The following is a 21871-nucleotide window of genomic DNA, read 5'->3' as shown; positions in this document are numbered from 1 at the left end:
AGTTCAGAGGGGGTGCAAGGGTAGTTCAGTGGTAGAATTCTTGCCTGTTATGCAGGAGAGCTGGGTTTGATTCCCAGCCCTTGCACTTTCCTCCCCACCACAAAAAAAAAAAAAAAATGGTGCTGCACAAATGGGATAATCACACAGGAAAAAGATGAAATGTGACCCCCACCATACAGCATACAAAAAATGTTAATGGTATGTCTGATAGATGTTTTATTCCTCCATAAAAGTCAGTGATTATTTTATTTTAAAATATGTCATGTCCGTGTCTGTAGATTGGCAGTAAAAAAAAAAAAATTACAGTGAAAAAAAATAAAAACCAAACAGATGGAAAAGCAAAAGGCAAAAAGCTTTATTTAACTGAATCAGCAGAAAGTAGGACTTTTTAAAAATTAAAATCCAGAAAGAGTTTGATCCAATTTCTCTTTTTCTTCTTAAAGTCACAGAGTTTTTTATCCTGGGCTTAAAATGAGCTAATGGACAGGACCTCCCATTTTCTTCAATTCCTTGTCTGCTGAATGTGCTGCAGAATTACTACTTCTCACTGAACTCTATCGTGAGTTATTGAAGGAAATAGAAATATTGCCTTATTGGCTGTGGAGAAAGGAAGCAGCATTTTAGAAGCAAAACAGAGGTCAGCATCTGTGCTGTAGCCTGATGCTGCCATTCTGAGTGACTCCAATTGAAAGTTCCACTTCTGCGGAACTGATAGTCCAACTCACAAAAGAAAGAATCTTATTTCCGATACGTTCCATCTGGGGAGACAGAGGGGACCATTAACCATTAGAAAAGCCACGGCACACCTTGGTAGTAAAAGAAAAACATTCAAAGTAAACATTGCATTGTGTAGAGCTGAAAGATGTAGAAGTGTCAAGTTCTGGTGGAACGTGTGTTAACTGCCCTTTCATGTGGAAGGAGATACCAAATTTTGGGTTTTGTGTAAGTATCCCTAGATTTATGAACTATGTGCTTGAAGAAGTTTTGTTGACAACAGAATTTAACCCTGTTTTTCCTTTGTGGCTTCCTCTTCAGGTAGAGTTTCATTCCCTTAATAAGAATTAAAGGGCCCAGAACTATCAGGCCCCAAATTATCTCTCTAGACTCATTTGTTACCACCCATCCCTCCACACTGTACAAACCTGAACACTTGTCTGTTTTCTGTTATTTCAATGTATCGAAGTCCACAGGCCTCTGGCCCTTCTCAGTGTGGTTCTTGGAAAATCATATCCTTCTCTTTCCCGGGTTAACTCTAACAACATATCCAGACTCAGCTTTTCCTTGCAAGCCTGGGTTAAGGTTCCCCGGTTTCACTTCTACCCCTTCAAGGGTACCAATAATCACTATTCATTGTAGTTGCCTTTTCACATTTTTTAAAATCTCCCAACTAGATTCAACCCTGCATGAGAGCAGGACCAAGTCCATTTTGTTTACCAGCATGTGCTTTACCAGCATGTGCTTTACCAGCATGTGCTTGGCACATCGTATGTGTTCAGGAACATTTATTTACTGGATATGTGAATGTCCATTTATTTACTGCCTCTGAAACAAGCTGAATTTGTGAAAATAGTTCTAAGCCTGATGATGGTAAAGTTAATTTTAGGGTAAAGTTTTACTTTAAAAAATAATAGCAATAATAATTACACTGACAACACCAAGGACTAATATTTATTGTTTCTACTATGACCTAGTGTGTATTAAGAACTTCCATATATTGTCTCATCTAATCCTAACAACAGCTCAACAAAGTGGGTATTTGATTTCCCATCTTACAGATGAAAAAACTGAGAAAAGTAACTTATGCAAAGTAGCAACTGGAAGAGTAGGGATATGAAACAATTCAAAGATTGGGTTCATGTCACAGTACTCCATGGCTGACACAGAGAGATTCAGGGATTAACTATACTTCAAACATTTGATCGGTTTCTATCATTATAACTTTATTCTTAAATTATTATTATAAAGTGGGCAATTACATAACAGAAAACTAACTGAACAAAGGAGTGCATGTTTTTTAAAATATACTTTTTCTCTTTGGCATTATGTGCTTAGAAATGTAATTGGCAGATAGCCTTAGATATAGATAAATAGATAGATGCCTAACTGTTAGGAGTCCTAATTAATACTTTGCCTTCTTTGCTTGTTCTTGTATCACAAAAAGCCTATTTCCAGACTTTCAGGGTTTTCACTATTTCTATGTGATAACTATCATTACCTTGCTGTAGGATTTTGGAACATCATCATCTTCCTCATGAATATTGTTATCAGGGCTTAATAATTAAAATAACAAACAGTAATGTTTTATATTATCCACCTTACTTGATAAAGAAGCTGATCAAAATTAAGGAATCAATAAGTGGCAAAGCAGAGTTGTCAGATGCCAAAGGGGGTGATCATTTAGGTATCAGTGGCTCTTGCTGAGAACATAATTTTCTGTTTTCCTTTTGTCCTCTTATGTAGTTCAAATCATTAGGAAACTTCCTCTATTTTTTAAATACAACCATATAGTCTGTTATATCAGAGCATCTTCCCATCGGGAAAGATTTATACAAAATCGTTTAAGTACTTCCAAATGCCTCTACGCAGAGCCTAAGTTTCTTATCTAAAGCTGAATTCTAAGTAACTTTTTTCTTTTTTGGGGGGGAGGGGGAGTGCATGGTCTGGGAATCGAACCCGGGTCTCCCGCATGGAAGGTGGGCATTCTAACCACTGAACTACCTGTGCACCCCTCCAAGTAACTACTGATTTAATTTTGTTTCAGGCAAGATATTTCAAGGTTTGCCCGTTCTTTTTTACATAATAGTACACAAATACTTAAATGATTACATACATAATGGTGTACATACCTTATGTTACAAATGAAAGTTATATTTCCAATATTCAAAAACAAATCCTCCAGTGAATTAATCCCAAAGTTCTCAGAGTCTGGATTCATTGCCATGATTTGGTGGCAGCATTTGATCTGACTTGAGAGGGTGTAGGTAATATGTGATAAATTGCTTAGCAAATTAGAAATTAGAACCTTTGACCTATGAATTAAGCTAGGGCACTTCTAAATTGAAAAGAGGTAGTATTCGACATGCAATGCAGGAACCTGAGTACTTGGCCACTGGTATAACTTCTTCCCTACTATTATGTCTGAAAATGCAGGTTATTTCTTTGATGGCCTATGTTGCTTAGGGATTAGCCATCCAAACCAAAATATTGAGCCCAGACTTGTTTGGGAACTTCCAGATGTTTACAAAAATATCTCTGGACGTTGCTTTCCAGCCAGTATCATCACTGCTTTAGCAATTTGCTAACCTTCTGATTCTTTAAGATTTAGAACTTAGCAGACAAATGCATGGAGAAAATGTAAAAATACGTCTGTTTCCAAGTACCACTTTGGTCTGATCAAGTATGGAAAAATCATTAAAAAGTATTCTGAGGTCCCACCACATTTATGGCTATGACCGTAAATATCAAGGCATTGAAAGGTTTTATAGGCATCTACTTTGAGATTATTTTTATTATTAAAAATGAAAGAAAGCAGCATATGAGAACCTGAATGGAGAAGTTATATATATATTAACAAACATTATCATCAACAACAAAGTGGCCCAGGTCAGCTCACAATGTAGAGTCTCATAAAATCCCCCCGAAGAAATTACATTTCTTGGTAATTTGTAGATAATGATGCTAGATGGAGAGAAGAGCTAGTTCTCCTGAAAGGCAGCAACTAATAGAGAAAATTTCAGGCTAATTTAGTCTATCTCCATTCTTCAGCAAACATTCTTCTTCTCAGAAAATGAAAATGACAATGTCAATGTGTAAACATTCTGTGGAGATCGAGAAACTAAACAGCCATATCTGGGTTACTAGTTTCTTAAGGTAAGATGATCTGTGGTCCTAGGAGAAAGACAGGTTTACATACCACCTTTGATTTCGCAGTCTTGAATTGCTCATCTGTAAAGCACTTTTGTTTGACTGAAGGATCTGTGAGTCAGAATGAACAAAGACATATTCACATTATAGCAGATATGTGGACACACACTTCAGCCTAAGTGTCAAAGCTCAGCGGATATTTTTATAAAAGGAATATCTCACTTGCCAAGAGTGACACTTGAAAACCAGCTTCACTTAGCATGTCCTAGTCTCACGAAGATTACACAGCAGCTGAAACACTATCGGAGACAAAAGAAGATATAAATAAGCACCTTATCACTCAAGAATTTCACCTTGATTTTCTTCTGATAGAATAAATGTTAAATAACATAAGACGATGTCAGTTGGGCATATGTGCCAGCCATTAACTAACCTACATTTTGTTTACAAAGTGATTTGCTAAAATCTGTTCCTATTAATCTATTTACTAATGATTGTTCTAGGATTTTATATATGTAATAGAGATGCAGTCACATGATATGCCTAAAATTCCCGGTTTTCGGAGTTCAGCCTTTCTTTCTTTCTTTTGCATTTGAATGCTCTTGCATGCAAGAAACCTGGTAGCTAAAGAATTTCTAAAAAGCAGGAATTTTCTGAGTCTTCAGTCTTCTAGTCACCTGTTCCTCTGATTTCTTTCTTCCATTGAATTCTAGATGTCACTTAGAGCTCACCTCCTGCAGCTGATCTATTCTCCCCACTTGATGCCCATTCTGATCTCCACAGAATTTTTGTCTATAATTCCCTAAATCAATCAGGAAAACAAGACTCTAGAAGGATGTGAGGTTCAGTAAATGTATGGGTATAATGGGGGAGGATTATATCATGGTACAACAACATAAATCACTAGACATTGAATCCTAGGCAATGTGTTCTTAACACACTTCCCAACTACTGGCCGCTGCTTCTTTCCAGGCCACCCCAGACACTGACACTACTCCTGAAAACTTGCTCACCTCTTCTCTTTAAACAACCCTGCCAAACATATCAAACAGCCAGTTGACTGAACAAGCAAGACTCAAGATGACATACGGAAACACATTTATTCTTTCCTCCCCCACTGCCAACCCTCCACTCCAACACCGACCCCACCACTGCTCACTCAAACCCTCTCTGTGGACTTTGTTCTTCCCTCTTCTCTGGGTGAAACCTAGCATGACTTCTCTAATTGCTTTTATAACATAAACATTTTTAAATCACAAAAAATAAATTCAGTCAGAAATTAAAGTGCCCTATTGTTTTAACAGTTAGTGCTTGGAAGCTCATTTTTAATAAAAGCTTCTTTCTCCCCAACCCCAGTAGAGAGTCAACTGTGGATAGAAAGCCCCAGGTGTCACCTCTGTTTGGCCCCGCACCTCCCTCTCTTCCTTTTCTTCCTTCTCCTCCTTCACTGTAAACAACTTTGGCCCCATTAGTGTTGAAGATGGAGAGGGAGGAAGAGAGGTAAAGGCCAGGAGATAATGGCCTGGATTGGAACCAAACTAATTTGGTGTTGATCTCATCTGGGATAGATGTTGTAAATTTGATTCATTATTTTCTTGTATTCATGACTTCTTCAGTCCTGGAAACCTCCACCTTATATGATTTCCTTAATGCCAGCACAGGATTCATCCAGTTTACCAACCGTTCACCAGCCCTCGATTCCTGTGATCCATTCCACATGCACTCTCTCTTAGGGTGTCGTCGAAGGCTGGATTTGGGTAAGGTCCCTTTAAAGTTAGGTGCAAGGTGTCTTCCTCTCCTTTGATGCCCATGGGTAGCTGCTGGAAACACTCACTCATCCATTATACTTCAGACATTCCCAACACAACTACTTCTCCTTGCTCTACCACCAGAGTAGCCAGCCAGTTACAACCTTTTACCTTTAGCAAAGTTTTTCAGGTGCAGGTTCTGAAACTCTAAATCAAGCTCATTAAAGAGTGATCTTGAAACCTTTCTTATCTAGCTTGAGAGAGCTGTGGTAGAGGATCCCTCTCTTCCACCATGCTGGGAGGGATAAAAGAAACTTTCCTTCCAGTTTCCAGTTTCATTCTTCCGACTTGTCTAACATTGTAAGACTGGAAGTGGATGACCCCTACTCTTGGGACTTGGCCAAAACTAAAACACAATATTTTCCCATTTTACTGTTGTTACATGAAAAAACAAAGTTAGTTCTCTCTCTGAGAATTTCTTTTTTTAACCAAAAAGCTTTTTCTAATTGAAATAATATGTTGGCTCTGCATTGTTCATTAAAAAAAATGCTGTATTGCATCATGTACCAACCTCAGCTTAAGGGTCTAATTGAAATCAACTAAGGTATTTTATCTCCACAGGACTCTGGTATAAATACAGAAAAAAAAGTGTGCTTAGGTAAGACTATTTGCTGAGCTCTTGGTCTCACTGTTCAGTAAAAGAAGAAAGATCTGCTGGAGGCGGGGTGGGGGACTGGGGGGGGATCTTCAGAGTTAAACAAAGTCAGAACATAAGGAAGGGTTGAGAGTTTTGTGCGTCCCCTGAACTTCAGGAGGGTGGTGATTTCAGACCACTTTAGAAATGCATAAGCATCTCTAAAATGGGAATAATAATATTTTCCTCTCAGGATTGTTGTCAGAATTAAATAAATTGGCATAACAGCCTAGAACAGTACCTTGCAAGTGGTGAGCATTTATTAAATGCCAGTTATTATCATCATTAGTATTATTGTCATCAATACCATTATTGGTGCTGTTTGCATTTGTATCCCATGAACCCAAAACAATATCTAGTACATGATGCAAATGCAATGGTTGTTGAATGAATGAATGGATTTGCAAAGGAGAAGTGGTACCCAAAATGTTAAACCAACTTCTCTAAATAATATGTTTTTATTTAAATATTTCTGGATAATTCTTTGTGTATGTGAGATATGTGCCTTTCTTCTTTGTTGCTGTACTTCCAAAGCCTGACGTAGGTCTTCCATAAGACAGGTGCTGAAAATACAAAGATAGAATTAAAAAAAAGAGACATTTTGGATATTTCATATTTAAAATAAGTGTTGGGCTTTTTAAAGGAACCAACTAAATCAATACTAGAATCATGGTAATTGTGGTTTCCTTAAACTCTTGGTATTTTTTTCAATTGTGAAATACTCAAACTTGTTAGAAGATTTAAATTCTATCAGAGTAAAATTTTACAGATACAAGGAAAGCTACTTTTGACAATCATCCAAAACTCTCATACTCCTCCCTTCCCAGAGAAAACCATTGTACTGAATTAGTTATTTTTTATAAGAATATGTGTTTATCTATTTATATGTATCCGTAAGCAATATATAATGTTTTTCATGTTTTCAAACATTATATAGTTGCATTTGTTGTGTACTTTTGTTATTCTGCAATTTGAGATTTTGAACAATACATTTTCAAACTTTAATCAAAATGATAGATATAGCACCAAGTCCATTCATTTTGACTGCTGTGGAATAAAAGAAAAATATATATTTATCCATTTTTCTGTTTATCTTTAAGCTATTTACAAATTTAACATTAACATCTTGCAGCAACCAGCATGGCGTAAATGTTTCCTTGTTTCATGTATGCTAGGGTTTCTCTTTACTTTAGTCTGAGAAGTGCAATTGCTGAATAAGCAGCTTTACTAGAGATTTCCAACTGGTCTCAAACTAGCTGATTTGACACTCTAACTAGAGTATGTAAGAGGTCCCAATTTTGCTATAGCTTCATTAATACATGATATTGTTAAATTTAAACATTTCTGTCTATGTGATGAGTGTGATTTTATTGTGGTTATTATGGTTTTAATTTATCTCTGCATTTGTGAGCATTTAAATAGTGAGATTGAATACGTTAATTGAGAAAAAGTTGGTTGGATTTTTAACAGATGAATCTTATGTTTTTACAAGTTTTTAGACTTATTTCTACCAAGTAATTTTGTGTTTTCCTTACTATTACCTTGGTTTGATTCTCTTTTTCTTCTTTTGCATCTTCGTTGATGTAATAGATCTTCATAAACCTTTCTCTTTTAATTCTTCTGGTTATTTGGAAGCACTTCATGGCATTTCTTATATTGTTTTTCCTTAAATTTTAACATACACATTATACTTTCCCAATGAATTCAAAGTTATTCTGTAAAGTATACATACACTCAGTGTTAAAATTACCAGTATTTTATTAATTTCTCTGCTCATTGTTTCTTGTGCTTCATGCTTTCTTTTAGTTTCACTTTTCTTCTGCTGAAGCACATCCTTCTATTTTAATCATCTTTAATGAGGGTCAGTGAGTGATAAACTCTAAATCTTTGCATATGTGAAATGTCTTTACTTTGGCTCTTACTCTTGAATTACATCACTAAACAAGTACATTAGTTTTCTGTTGCTCTGTAACAAAAGATACACACAATCTAGTGGGAGACCACAAAAAGTAAAAATTTAGCTCATGCATCTGTGGGTCAGATGGAGCAGCTCTGCTCTACATGTTTCTAGTGTCTTTCATCCTCCTCAACAGATCAGCAGGAAGGCTGGGACATTTTTTTTCCATAAGTGAGAGAAACACATAAAAGCAAGCATACCTGCTTGACAGACTGTCACTTTCCATTCATTCTATTGGCCAAAGCAAGTCACATGACTGTACCCAAAGTCTGGAGCAAGGAAATATGCTCCACCTGTTTAGTGAGTGTTTTAGTTTGCTAATGCTATTGGAATGCAATACACCAGACACAGAACAGTTTTAAAAAAGGAATTTATTAAGTTGCAGGATTATAGTTCTAAGGCTATTAAAATGCCCAAACTAAAGTATCCAGGGACAGATACCTAGGCTCAAGAAGGCGACGGATTTGGAACTCCTCTGTCAGCTGAGAAGGCATGTGGCGCGCATCTGCTGGGGACTTTGCCTTTTTGTTTCAGTTTCCCTGGGGACATTTTCATTCTTCATCTCCTAAAATCTAGGTCTCATGTTGGTTTTGTCAGCACTGAAGTTTTTCTAAAATGTTTCCCTCTTAAAGGACTCCAGTAAGCAATCCCACCTTGAATGGGTGGAGATCTCTATGGAAACCACCTAATCAAAGTTAACACCCACAATTGGGTAGATCACATCTCCATGTAAACAATAAAAAAGATCCCACCCAGCAATATTGGATGAGGATTAAAAAGCATGGCATTTCTGGGGTACACAACAGTTTCAAACTGGCACAGTGGGTAAACCGCAAAGTCACATGGCATAGGGCACGGTTACCCAGAAAGACAACGACTTGGGAATAATGTTGCCATCTTCCCTAGTTGATATCAGCTATTTTACCTCCACACATGAAGGTGATGCTCCTTTGTCTCTGCTGTCCACTACATGCTGTCAGACCATTATTCTTATTTAGGTTTTTTCTCTTTTATCTTGGGTGGTTTTAAGATTTTGTCTTTATTATTGATATTCTGTAGTTAGCCATGATGTTTCTAAATGTGGACTCATTTAATTTATCCCACTTGGTATTCAAGGTATATTTTCAAAGAGATGTTTTACATTTTTCTTAAAAAAAGAAAATAGTACTCTTTATTCCTTTCATTCTCATCTTTTGGAACTCACTTTGGTATACATTAAAGCTCTTCAATCTATTCTTATTTCAATTGCTCTTTCTATCTGTGTGTGTGTCTCTCTCTGATTATGTTCTGTATAATACCTTAGGACAATATTTTAAATCACTAATTTTCTTATAACCTATGTCCAGTCTACCGCATGTACTATCTTTTGAGCCCTCACACCCCACACACATATCAGTGGCTATAATTCTCATTTTCAAAGATTTGAATCGGTTCTTTTCTATTTCCACATTTACTGCATAACTTCTGCCTCTTTTTTGTTTTCTAATTTATTGCTTTTTAAAATGAAATGTGTTTCCTTTATCTTTCAGAGAAATTCAATTATGCTTATGTTAAAGTATCTGTCAGGTAATTCCATCAATGTATTAGCTTCGCATGCTGTGCTTTCCCAGCTTCAATGTACATGAGTTGCTGAATGACTATGTTAAATGTGGATTTTGATTCAGCAGACCTGGGGTAAGATCTGAGACTCTGTGTTTTTAATGAGATCTCAGGTGATGCTGATAGTTCTGGCCTAAGGATCACCCATTGAGTAGTCAGGAACCAATATTCAGGCTCTGGTTGGTTGGTAATTTATACTGTCTTCTTTAGCATTAGATGCCTTCCTGTGTTTTGGGAATATTTGTTTTCCGTCTTTTAACTTTGATCATTTTCTTCCACAAGTTTGTTTGTGCTCACCCCTCCCTATGTAGTAATTTTATGGTTGGCCCCATACGATGTCCTGGATTCTTGGCCCAGTTCTTTTAAGGACCCTTACTTACACCTGGTCTGTAGAGGTATTGAGTATATTTCCAATATATTCAAAGAGGATGCATAAAGCTTTGCTGATTTCCTGGTCTTAAGACTATATCTGTGCTCTCCTGCCTCCCCAGAAAGTCAATAGCAATAGTTTTTGCTTGCTTGTTTGTTCCTTAGCCTCATTTCACAACTGAAGTCCTGAAGCTCCAACCCAAGTCCCTGGCTTTAAGTGGTGAGCTCTGTTCCCATTTCCTGTCTTACTGTCTCACATGGAGCACTTTAAGTCCACTGTCTCCAGAAACTGAATTCTTGGCTTCAATTCCGTTCGCCAATTTGCATTTCTATTCCATTTCCCCAGGCTTCAAATCTCTTCTTGGTATTAACCTCATAACACTAAATAGGACCCTTATCTGGTACCACTGCTTTCTTACATGACTGTCTAACAAACTACTTAAGAAATATAACTTACCTAAAATTTTCCTTCAAAAATCTCTTTCCAAGATAGTCTTCTCAAAGGCACTTTTGTAGCATATTCCAGGGACTGTCATAGCTAATGACAGTGGAGTGGACTGGAATATTCTCACAGCAGCTGCAAGAGATTCCAGTACAGTCCTAGCTTTGCTCCTAGCAAGCCATCAGATTTTAAGGCAACTTATTTTGGCTCTCTAGTCCTCAGTTTCATCTACAGAGACACATGGAGACTTTGACTTGCTTCAACTAATTATTGATAGGCTGAGATGAGATGATAGGCAGAAGTAACTTTTTAGAAAAGTTAAATAAGAAATACAGTGAAAAGGACAGTGAATTAAAATTAGCTTTCTACGTTGCCTCCCTTTCCAAGATCATGGCTAACTTACCCCCGAACAGAAAAGACATTCTGAGAAAAATCAATAAAGGACTGAATTACTTTGATGGTCAAATCTAATTGAATAACCATATGGCATATAAAACATACACTTCTTTTAACATAATGCGGCTTTCCAGGAGGCCCTGTGCTAAACACTTCCTTCTCCAGCTTCCTCTTACTGCCATTCTTTTTGATTCTTCTACAACATCCCTCTTACCTTTTGGTTAGTGGGTCATAAGCCCAGAATGAATTCGGAAGCTAAAACATATTTTAGCAATTAGCACCCTGGAAACTCAAGCTGCTTTTTGGCAATATTCTAAAAAGATGATTTCAGCACCTTTCATCTTCAGCTTGTTTGATAATTCACATTCCCATGTCCTTGAATTTGGCAGGCTCGACAGTGCTAGAGGCTCATTCTTAGGTTTGTGAGGGAAGTGTGAGAAACTTGAAGATGCTAAATAGGGACATTAGCTACATTTGAACTAGATATACTGAGTTTGTGGGGTTTTGTTCCCGGCCTGTTCTCTCTATTTTTAAATGTGATTGTACTCAGAGTTATTCTGAACATTTTAGTTAACTCCCTGCTGTCCACCTACCTATCTTATTATTAGCTACCCTCTCCAGAAATACTTTTAAAGAAGTTTAAAAAGAGATGAAACAACGTGTCTTCCAGGCTGCTTCTACTTTCCAGCTTCAGAAGAATGAGCAGACTCTTAGGGGCTTTTATACCCCATTCTCAGAGGACAACTGAAAGCCAGAAAGAGACTGGGGAATTTTGTATAGCATGACAAAGTCCTTTATTCTTTCAGTCACTTACATAGTCAGATACGGGTGACAGTTATGCGTTCAAGAAGAATTAATGCATAGTTTCTTCAACTAGTTAAAGGGAGAATGACATTATATGTTTTAATGATAAACATAAATGCAGTTACTTTTTTGTTGAAAGGCTAAATAACCATCCCTCCTACACACCCTCAGTATGCACACACGCACACACACACATGCACACACACAAGTTTCCTGACCAGCCAAGTATATTCCTTGTGTCTCTCCAAACTAGGTCTAAATAAAAAGTCACTAAAGTGGCCAAAAACCTAAATGAAGCTTAAGGGAAACCTACATGAGCTTTAATGCCAGGAATTGATTTCATCCATTTGGCCATGCAAGTTCTTTTTCTTCCTTTTTTCTCTTTGGCTGCTTGCCCTGTTAAATGATGTCACAAAGATTTCCAATTCTAAAATTGTAGGATCAAGAGATGCTAAAGAGAATTAACATAGAAATGTTGGAAACTTAAATTCATATTTTCCACCTACACTAGGGAAACAGCATTAAGAATATAAACCTAAGCATTTACAAAAATAAGCATAAGATGAGATACCATGTAATACAATAAAATAAGACACAAAAATAAATGTTAACAAGAACTGTAATTGAATTCTTACTCTATTAAACTTTCAAAGGACCATTTTATGGAGAGCATCTTGCTGTCTTAGAAGGTATGTAAAACATAGACACAAAAATTCTCAACAAAATATTAGCAAATCAAATCCAGAAATAGATCAAAGGAATAATACACCACGACCAAGTGCACTTTATCCCAGGGATATAATGCCAATTTAGTATAAAAAAAAATCAATCTATGTGATGTTCCATATTAACAGTCTAAAGAAGAAAAACCACATAATCATACAATCTGATGCAGAAAAAAACATGTGGCAAAATTAAAAAGCAGGGGACCTTTTGGGAGGATGGCGGAGTAGAGAGCTCCAGGACTCATCCCTCCTCCAAAACAGCTACTAGACAGGCAGGAACATCCTGAAACAACTTCCTGGGGCTGCAGAGGCAAGGGGAATGCTGTACAGTGTCTAGGAAAGAGCATGAGAAAGAGACTGAGAAACTGCGACAAAGAACTGTGAGCAGCTCGCTCCACGATGGCTACCATCACCCATCTCTCCAGGTAGGCCACCTCGAGATATCATTTCATACCTACTAGAATGGCCACTATTTTAAAAAAAAAAAAGACACTAGAAAACTACAAGTCTGAGAGAGGGTGTGGAGAAATAGGACAACTCATTCATTGCTGCTGGGAATGTCAAATGGTGCTGCCACAGTGGAAGAGAGTTTGGCCATACCGCGGGAAGCTAAGTGTAGACTCTCCATATGATCCGGCAATCCCCCTGCGAGGAGGTAGATACCCAGAACTGAAAACAGGGATTTGAACAGACTTTTGCACACCAATGTTCACAGTGGTATTATTCACAATTGCCAAAAGGTGAAAGCAACCTAAGTGTCCATCAACTGATGAATGGATAAACAAAATGTGGTTGGTTCACATGTGATGGAGTATTATTCAGCTGTAAGAAGGAATGAAATCCTAATGCCTGTGACAACATGGATGAAACTTGAGGGCATTGTGTTGATGAAATAAGCAAAATACGAAAGGACAAATACTGTATTATATCACTATATGAACTAATTACAGCAAACGCATAGAGTTAGAATCTAGAATATAAGCCACCAGGCGTAGAATGAGGAGCTGATGCTTAATTTGTACAGAATTTCTTTTTAGGTTGATAGTAAATGTTTGGAAATGGGTAGTGGTGATGGTAGCAAATTATTGTCAGTGCAATTAGAAGTGTGGAATGATGTTTGTAACTGTGGTTGAAAGGGGAAGTTTTCAGTTGTGTACATCCCTAGAAGAAAAGTTGGAAGAGAAAACATGGAGCCATATAACAGTGATCCCTGTTGCAGATAGTAGACCAGGGTTAACGGTACAAAAAGAAAAATGTTCTTTCACAAATTATAACAGATGTGTGACACTATTATAAGGTGTTAAAATAGGGTGGTATATGGGAAAGATACACCTAACGTAAACTATGGACTATAGTTAACAGTAATATTTCAGTATTCTTTCTCAATTGTAATAGAGGTACCACACTAATGCAGGGTGTTGACAATATCAAGTATATAGGAACACTGAATTTTTTATTTGACTTTTCTGTAAACCTACAACTTCTCTAATCTAAAAATTACAATAATTTTAAAAAGCATTATGCTAAGTGAAAGAAAAAATAATCAGCAATTTGCAGTAAAATCTCTCCACAAACTAGGAATAGAAGGGAACTTCTTCAACTGAATAAAAGACTTGCATGAAGCAAACAAAAATCAAACTACATCAAACATCATGCTCAATGGTGAAACACATAATGCTTTCCACCTAAAAATGGGAACAAGGCAAGGAAATCCATTCTCACCCCTTCTATCCAGAAATAAGGCAAAAAACAAAGAACAAATAGATAAAATACAAACAGATCTGAGAGTAAGAACTAAAACGGTCTCTATTAACAAATAATATCATTTTCTATGTAAAAGCTCCTAAAGAATCTATATTTAAAAGCCTACTATAATTTATCCAAGTATGCATAGGCTTTGCATAATGAACATTATAAAATGCTGGTGAAAGAAATGAAAGACCCAAATAAAGGGAAAGACATACTGTGCTCATGGCTTGAAAGATTCAACATGGTAAAGATATCAATTCCTCCCAAAATGATCTACAGATTTATACAATGCCTATAAAAATCCCAGCAGGATTCCTTGCAAATATAGATAATCTGATTCCAAAATTTACATGGAAAGGCTTCAGAACTAGAATAGCTAAAAATATTTGGAAATATGATAAAGTTAGGGGAATCACACTGTCTGATTTTAAGACTTACTCTAAAGCTACAGTAATCCGGACAGAATGGCTTTGACAGAGGTGTAGAAACATAGATTAATGGAATAGAATAAAGAGTCCAGAAACAGACTCATGCAAATATCAACTGATTTTTGACAAACGTACGAATGCAATTCAATCTCGCAAAAATGGAGTCGGAACAAATGGACATCCATATGCAAAAAATAACCATGATCTAGACATCACACCTCATATAAAAATTAATTCAAAATAGATGATTGATCTAAAAGTAATATCTAAAATATGAAACTTTTAGGAAAAAAACTTATGAGAAAATTTTCATGAGAAAACTTTAGGCAAAAAGTTCTCTAATATAGCACCAAAAGTATGATCATAAAAAAACTTAATAAATTAAAAACTATTGCTCTGTGATGAATATTGTGAAGGGAATGAAACTACAACTATTTCCAGGAAGAAAATATTTGCAAATCACATATCTGACAAAGGGCTTATATCTATAATATATATAGAACTATAGGCAATATATATTCAACAGTAAGGAAACAAATAAGCCATTTAAAATGGGCCAAACACTGAACAAACCCTTCATTAAAGTGGATATACAGAAGGCATATAAGCACGCAAAATGATGTTCTATATCATTACCCATTAGGAAATGTCAATTAAAGCCAGGATGATGTATCACCTCATACTTATCAGAATGGTTAAATTAGAAAATACTAATAATACCAAGTGACTGAGGGGATGTAGACAACTGGGAATGTCATTCATTGCTGGTTGGAGTGCAAAATGGTAAGACCCTCTGGAAAAGAGTTTGGCAGTTGCTTATAAGGTTAAACGTACTTTCACCATATGATCCAGAAATTCCATTCCTACATATTTACCCTACAAAAATGAAAACGGATATTCACACAAAAACCTGTGCACAAGCTTTATTTGCATTAGCAGCTTTATTTGCAGGGGCAAAAATCTGGAAACAAGCCATATGTCATTCAGTGGGTGACTGGATAAACTGTGGCACATCCATACAATGGAATACTGCTTATAAATACAATGGAATGAATTATTGAGATCTGCAACAATTTGGATTAATTTCAAAGGCATTATTATGAGTGAAAGAAGCCAGGTTCAAGTGGTTATTTACTGTTTTATTTCATTTATATGATATTCTTGAAAAGACAATAATGATGGTGAATGGATCAATGTTTGTCAGAGATTATGGGTGAGGGAAGGTGTGACCTTAATATGATGAAATTATTCTGTATCTTGATTGTGGTGGTAATTATACAAATCTATGTGCGTTAAAATCCATAGATCTGCATACCAAAGAGTTAATGTTTCTGTATATTAATTTAAGAAATAAAATTTTTCAAAGAGACAGAAACTATAGCAATTCAATTATCCAAAAATAGAAGTGGCCAAGAAGGTCCACTGAAAGAAGCCATAAGGCAAAGGAAAATTTTTGCAGTGGGCATCTTACCATCTTTCTAAATTCCAGTTTCAATTAATTAATTTTTCTCTTACATTTTTATGACTGATTGGAAGTAAGAATTTGATTTTTGTTTTATTTACTGAGAGGAAAATTGTTCATATTTCAAGTAGACTGAAGCAGACATTTCCTGTTGTTGCTGACAGGCTGAGCCATTAAACTTGATTTCTTTTTAGCAACCATTTTTCCGTACTTTGCCAACTCCCTTTAAGTCTCAGCCACTTCTGAGAGTTATTGAGATAACTTCTAGACATTGTTCTGCTTCACTTATCATTTGTCCACATTTTCACTGGAGAAATTTCGTTGGTATGACAACATGGCTAGATTGATATATAATAAATATCTTTTAAAGCAGTGGTCAGTCCTTTTTATGATTTGGCATGGCTATATTTCAATAAATTACTTTAACAAGTTCAAACTGATAACTACGAAGAAAGTTACATTGTTCTTCAATTATCTTCTTAATCAATCTCCCAGGATAATTATTCTGCCTAAAATATGTTTCTCAATACTAATTTCATTATCTCGGTGATACTCATCACTGATCATTAGAGTGCAATTCTCTATATTCTTAACAACTCTTACTTTAACTTAAATGGGTGATTAGACTCAATATTCAGGATATTACCTGCACGGTGGTCTTGATAATATAGTCTCCTTTGTAAGTATCTTCACATCATCCTACTAATAGATGTAAAATAAAAGGATCTCTTATTAAACCTTTCCACAGTAAATCATATATCCCAATGAAGATTACTTTTCAAAAAAAGAGATAACGAGCTTTCCATTCTTTATGCCAAGAAACCCTACTGGTAAAACTTTGCCGCACTGAACATCATAAAGTCATTCAAAATAATAAAATGGAACTTCCTTTCAAAATGTTGGCAAAGTGTCTAGCACTTAGTGACCATCATGTTGTTGTAAGGATGGACTTCACTATCTATCTATGTATCTATATTTGCATATATAAAGCAGAAAACTACTATGCACTCCTGGTTTTCTTTAGTACTCCTCACTAGACTACATTCATTATCATAAATATTGTACAATCTTACTGATATGAAATAAATAGAATATACAAATTGAAAGAATTGGAAACTACAATGCAGGTTAACAGGGGCAGGGGTAGAAAATGAGGAGTTAATATTTAATTAGTCCAGAGTTCCTCGTTGGGGTAATGGAAGAGTTTCTGGTAATGGATGGTGGTGATGAGATTCCAGCTCTGTGGATGTGATTAACACCACTGAATTGTATATCTAAAGGTGGATAAAATGGGAAATTGTAGGATTATATACGTTTGTTTATCTGAAGGTGGATAAAATGGGAAACTTCATGCTTACAAAACCCATAGAGTTGTACAACACAAAGAGTGAACCCTAATGTAGATTATGTACTATATAGTTGATAGTATAATAATATTTATATTTGTTCACCAATTGTTACATAGGTAGCACACTAATGTAAATGTTAATAATAGAGAAAACCATGGGTGTGAGGCAGGACATATAGGGAATTCTGTATTTTCTATAAACCTGTAACTGCTCTAGTAAAAGAAAAAAGTCACATGCACAAAAATTAAAATAAAGTAACTGAAAACTACAAGCAAAATATTCTTGAAATTGCTCCATGTCACATCATCAAGGACAAATCCTTCAGTGTATGGACTAGTGAGGTTCTACATAAGGGCACATACTCTAAAGACATCTCTTGGTTACCTTCAAGTTACAATAAGTGAAAGAAGTTTATATGTGCCTTCCTAAATAATGTTTTCCTCACAACATTTTGCTCATAATCATGATGACAATCTTTAACTGTATTTATTATAATCAGTAGACTTTGATTTATTTTAGGAAACTGTTATCCAGGCAAGCTTGTTTGTATCTTAGTTTGGATTAAACCAATTCTGGAACCTGTAAGATTAAATGAAATGGAGTTTACAAGCTGCATCCTGATGCTTTCATATGTAAGTAAATTAACTATATTATTATCACTGTTGTTATTATTATTGGACTTTTGTCTCTGAAAACTGAAAGGCTTTTTCTCTTACTTTGGGAACATTTTGAAAACCACTCATGTTTGTTTCATTTTCTTATTTTTGATGGACATGCAGTAAAATTCACTCTTTATGTACATTGTCCTCTGGGTTTTGAAAAATACACAGCCAAAGAGTCTTGTATCTACCACCACAATCATGACAGGGAACAGTTTCATCACCCTAAAATTTCCTTCTGCTGTTCTTTCACAGTCAGCATCTCCCTTTATCCCCAATCCATACAGACTTACTTTTTATAAAGTTGAAAATATTAATAGCTGAAGAAATCCAAAGATTGATGAATTGTTTCATCAATGAGTTTCCTGTCACTCCAGATCCTCTTATTCACAAAAGTTGGGATACATGTTTGATGCCATCATAAAATCAACATATCACATAGCATCTATTTTAATAGTAAATAGAAAAGATGACACCCTCTCACTCATTTAAAGATTAGCTTTGATTTTCAGGAAACTGCCACCTATCCTCCTACCCCCGTGAGAATTCATGTATGTTATTTCCTTTAAAACAAGATCCTGTCCAATTGCTTGCCAATAAGTGTGATGGTCTGCAAGGCAAAGAAACTATATCCCCCCTATTCATTGTCACAATGACTTACACCAGCTTAAGCAGCAGACTTCCTAAAGCAAGACTTATCACTTCAGGGTTGTTTCCATGTGACCTGTGGAGAATACTCATGAATAGGAGGAGAAAGCATGTGGCTTTCTCTGCTGCAGGGCTGAACTCTTCAGTGCAAGACCAGAAGGCAGTCCTGAGTGTTGTGAAGTAATCATTAAGTTACACGCTTGTCATTTCTTGTACATTCACTCAGAACTAATGCACATCACTTTTTCCAATTATAATCACTCCACCATTTAACAAGCACAAAAGGCCTTAGATTCCAATTTGCCACTGATGCCTCGTTCTCACTTGCTTATTTCTTGGCATTTCGGTCTTGCTAGGTTGTACATGGCTCTAATAATGTGCAGCATTCTCCTTTCCTACGACAAACTTGCAAACGGAGGTGACAAGACCAGCTAGTCTCATGTTGGAGGGCAGGCCATTTTCACTGTTACGGTAATTTTTCTGTTTCTGCGATTCTTTTTTGTTGTCATAAATGCATGTTATTTTTTTGGTTCCCTTATTGCCAAAGCTAAACATAAATCACACAATGTTATGCTGTATATGTTTCTGTCCAGGCTTCTCTACTGGCTATATCAAACCTTCTGCTGTATATGTCTCAACTCATTTAGTTTCTCAAATATGTTTCTGTCTTCACCAGCACACGTACACACACAAGCAATCACCAGGCTAGAGAAACATCATTGTCGTCATACTTTGTTAGCTTCTGCTTCCTTCAGTGAGTATTAATATCCCAGATTAAGCTGAAAGACATGCTAGCTTTGGATACGCAGCCTTAAACATGAGCTACATATAAGAGGAAATTGGTATTTTCATTTGCTGCACATGCTTTAATGATATTAAGCAATCTAATATGGTACATACGCCAGATTTCAGTAATGTGCCTCTTGAGAATTTCAAACAGTAATACCAATTTAAAATGACAGCCTTACATTTATATAGCTTCTTTCATCTCGGAGGTCTTTACACTTTATAAAGTTATATGGAGCAATCATTTAACTTACCCACCACAGAAATTCTGCCACCTCTAGGGCAAATCAAGGCTTACTTTAAAAATTGACTCAACATTGCAGATAATTACGACAAGAGGCAAAAGCAACAGAGTCAATGTAACCAAATAAGAAATACAGACAGCAAAAATAATTTCCAAAAGGAAATTTGAACAAAAGGAAAGAACCAGGCAAACAAAACACAAATTTCCTGAGGCTATTTAATAATCACCAGTGCACAACTGTGAACTCCCATCTCAACCACTAGAGAGCATTTCAGGGTTAACAAATTTAAGGCTAATTCTCTGAAGATTAGTAAAAGTAAAAATTTTAAAAAGTTACGAGTTCTTAAATGACCAAGCAAAAAGACTCCCCAAATTAAGATTCTAAATAAAAATATCATGTTATTTCCTTGCTTAAAACACTGCATTTTCCCTCTATTTCTACATAATCATATATTTTTAACACCAGGCAAAGGTTTATGTGCACATATACACATACTCACAGACACACTCTTTGGCACATGAAACTTTAAAAAATATGCATTTTGAAATAATTTCAAACTTCAGGAAAAGTTGCAAAAATAATACAAAAATAATACAGAACTCTCTCTAATATACCCCCTACCCAGATACTCAGATTCACCAACTTTTAACATTTTGCCACATTTGTTATATTATATTATCATCTCTACCTATCATCTAATCTATCATCTCTTCTATCTATCATCTATCTATCATCATCATTTACTTTCTAAACCATTGAGAGTAGATTGCACACACCATGCTCTTGTACAATTTAACACTTCCATGTGTGTTGAGATCAAGGATACTCATTTATGTAATCACATCAGTAAAATTATCAAATTCAAGATATCTAACATCAGTATAAAACATACTGACTATACTACAATTTTTCAATTGTCCCAATAATGTGACAATTGGGGCATTTTCCCTTTAATTATTGATCCAGTCCAGGATCATGCATTGTATTTAATTGTCATTGCCTCTTCGGCTCACTCTCTTTTCTTAAGTGTGATAACATGTGCACAGCACAGAATTCCCCAACTCAGGTGCTCCCAAACGAGCAACTGAGTAGCGGGAATCACATTCAAAATGTTGTGCTACAAGCATCACCACCCATTCTTGAAACATTTCCATCCCCTAAACAGACACCGGGTACCCATGATCCATCAAATCCCTATTCCCTATGCCACCTGTGCCTGGTAAACTCTGCTCTACTTTCTGTCTATGAATTCATACTTTCTAGTTATTTCTTAAAAGTAGAATCATATGTTTCCTTTTGTTTCTGGCTGTTTCATGGAACACAATGTCTTTGACGTTTATCCATGCTGTTACATGTATTGAAACTTTGTTCCTTTTTACAGCTGAGTAATATTCTATTTTTTGTATAGACCACATTTTGTTTACCCATCCATGTCTTGATGGACACTTGGTTTGCTTCCACTTTTGTCTATTGTGAATAATACTCCTAAGAACATTGGTATACAAATATCTGTTTGAGAACTTACTTTCAATTTTTTGGTATAAATCTAGAAGTGGGATTGCCAGGTTATATCATAATTCTATGTTCAACATTTTGAGGAAACGCAAAACTGTTTTCCACAGTGGCTGCAGAGTTTTACATTCCCAGCAACAATTGATTAGAGTTCCTACATTTCTCTACATCCTCACCAGTACTTGTGTTCCCCCTTAGCGTTTTTTTTTGTTTGTTTGTTTTGTTTTGTTTTTTTAATAATAGCCATTGTAGTGGGTCTGGGGAGAGATCTCACTGTGCTTTCATTTGCATTCCCCTAATGGTTGATGACATTGAGCATATTTCATGTGCCTATTGGTAATTTGTATATCTTCTTTGGGGAAATGTCTATTCAACTCCTTGGACCATTTTTTTTTTAAGTTTTTTTTTACAGCATAACATATATACAAAGCAAAG

The 21871-nt window shown here is 35.9% G+C and overlaps 1 long non-coding RNA gene and 1 other non-coding gene across 2 annotated transcripts in view; both read left to right on the top strand.

Moving 5' to 3' along the window:
• The first annotated feature begins 14 nt into the window (after positions 1-14).
• On the top strand, positions 15-85 carry TRNAN-GUU (transfer RNA asparagine (anticodon GUU)). Its single transcript has one exon. It is a non-coding gene; the product is annotated as a tRNA-Asn (tRNA).
• Positions 86-777: 692 nt separating this feature from the next.
• Positions 778-21871, top strand: part of LOC143676359 (uncharacterized) — a 54169-nt gene continuing 33075 nt past the window's right edge. The window contains exons 1-3 of the long non-coding RNA XR_013172032.1: positions 778-942; positions 18106-18218; positions 19250-19364. This is a non-coding gene — a long non-coding RNA (uncharacterized LOC143676359). The remainder of the gene's footprint in view (positions 943-18105; positions 18219-19249; positions 19365-21871) is intronic.

The sequence above is a fragment of the Tamandua tetradactyla genome, chromosome 3, assembly GCF_023851605.1.
Source record: "Tamandua tetradactyla isolate mTamTet1 chromosome 3, mTamTet1.pri, whole genome shotgun sequence".
Classification (NCBI taxonomy): Eukaryota; Metazoa; Chordata; class Mammalia; order Pilosa; family Myrmecophagidae; genus Tamandua; species Tamandua tetradactyla.
This window is presented reverse-complemented; position numbering and strand designations above follow the sequence as displayed.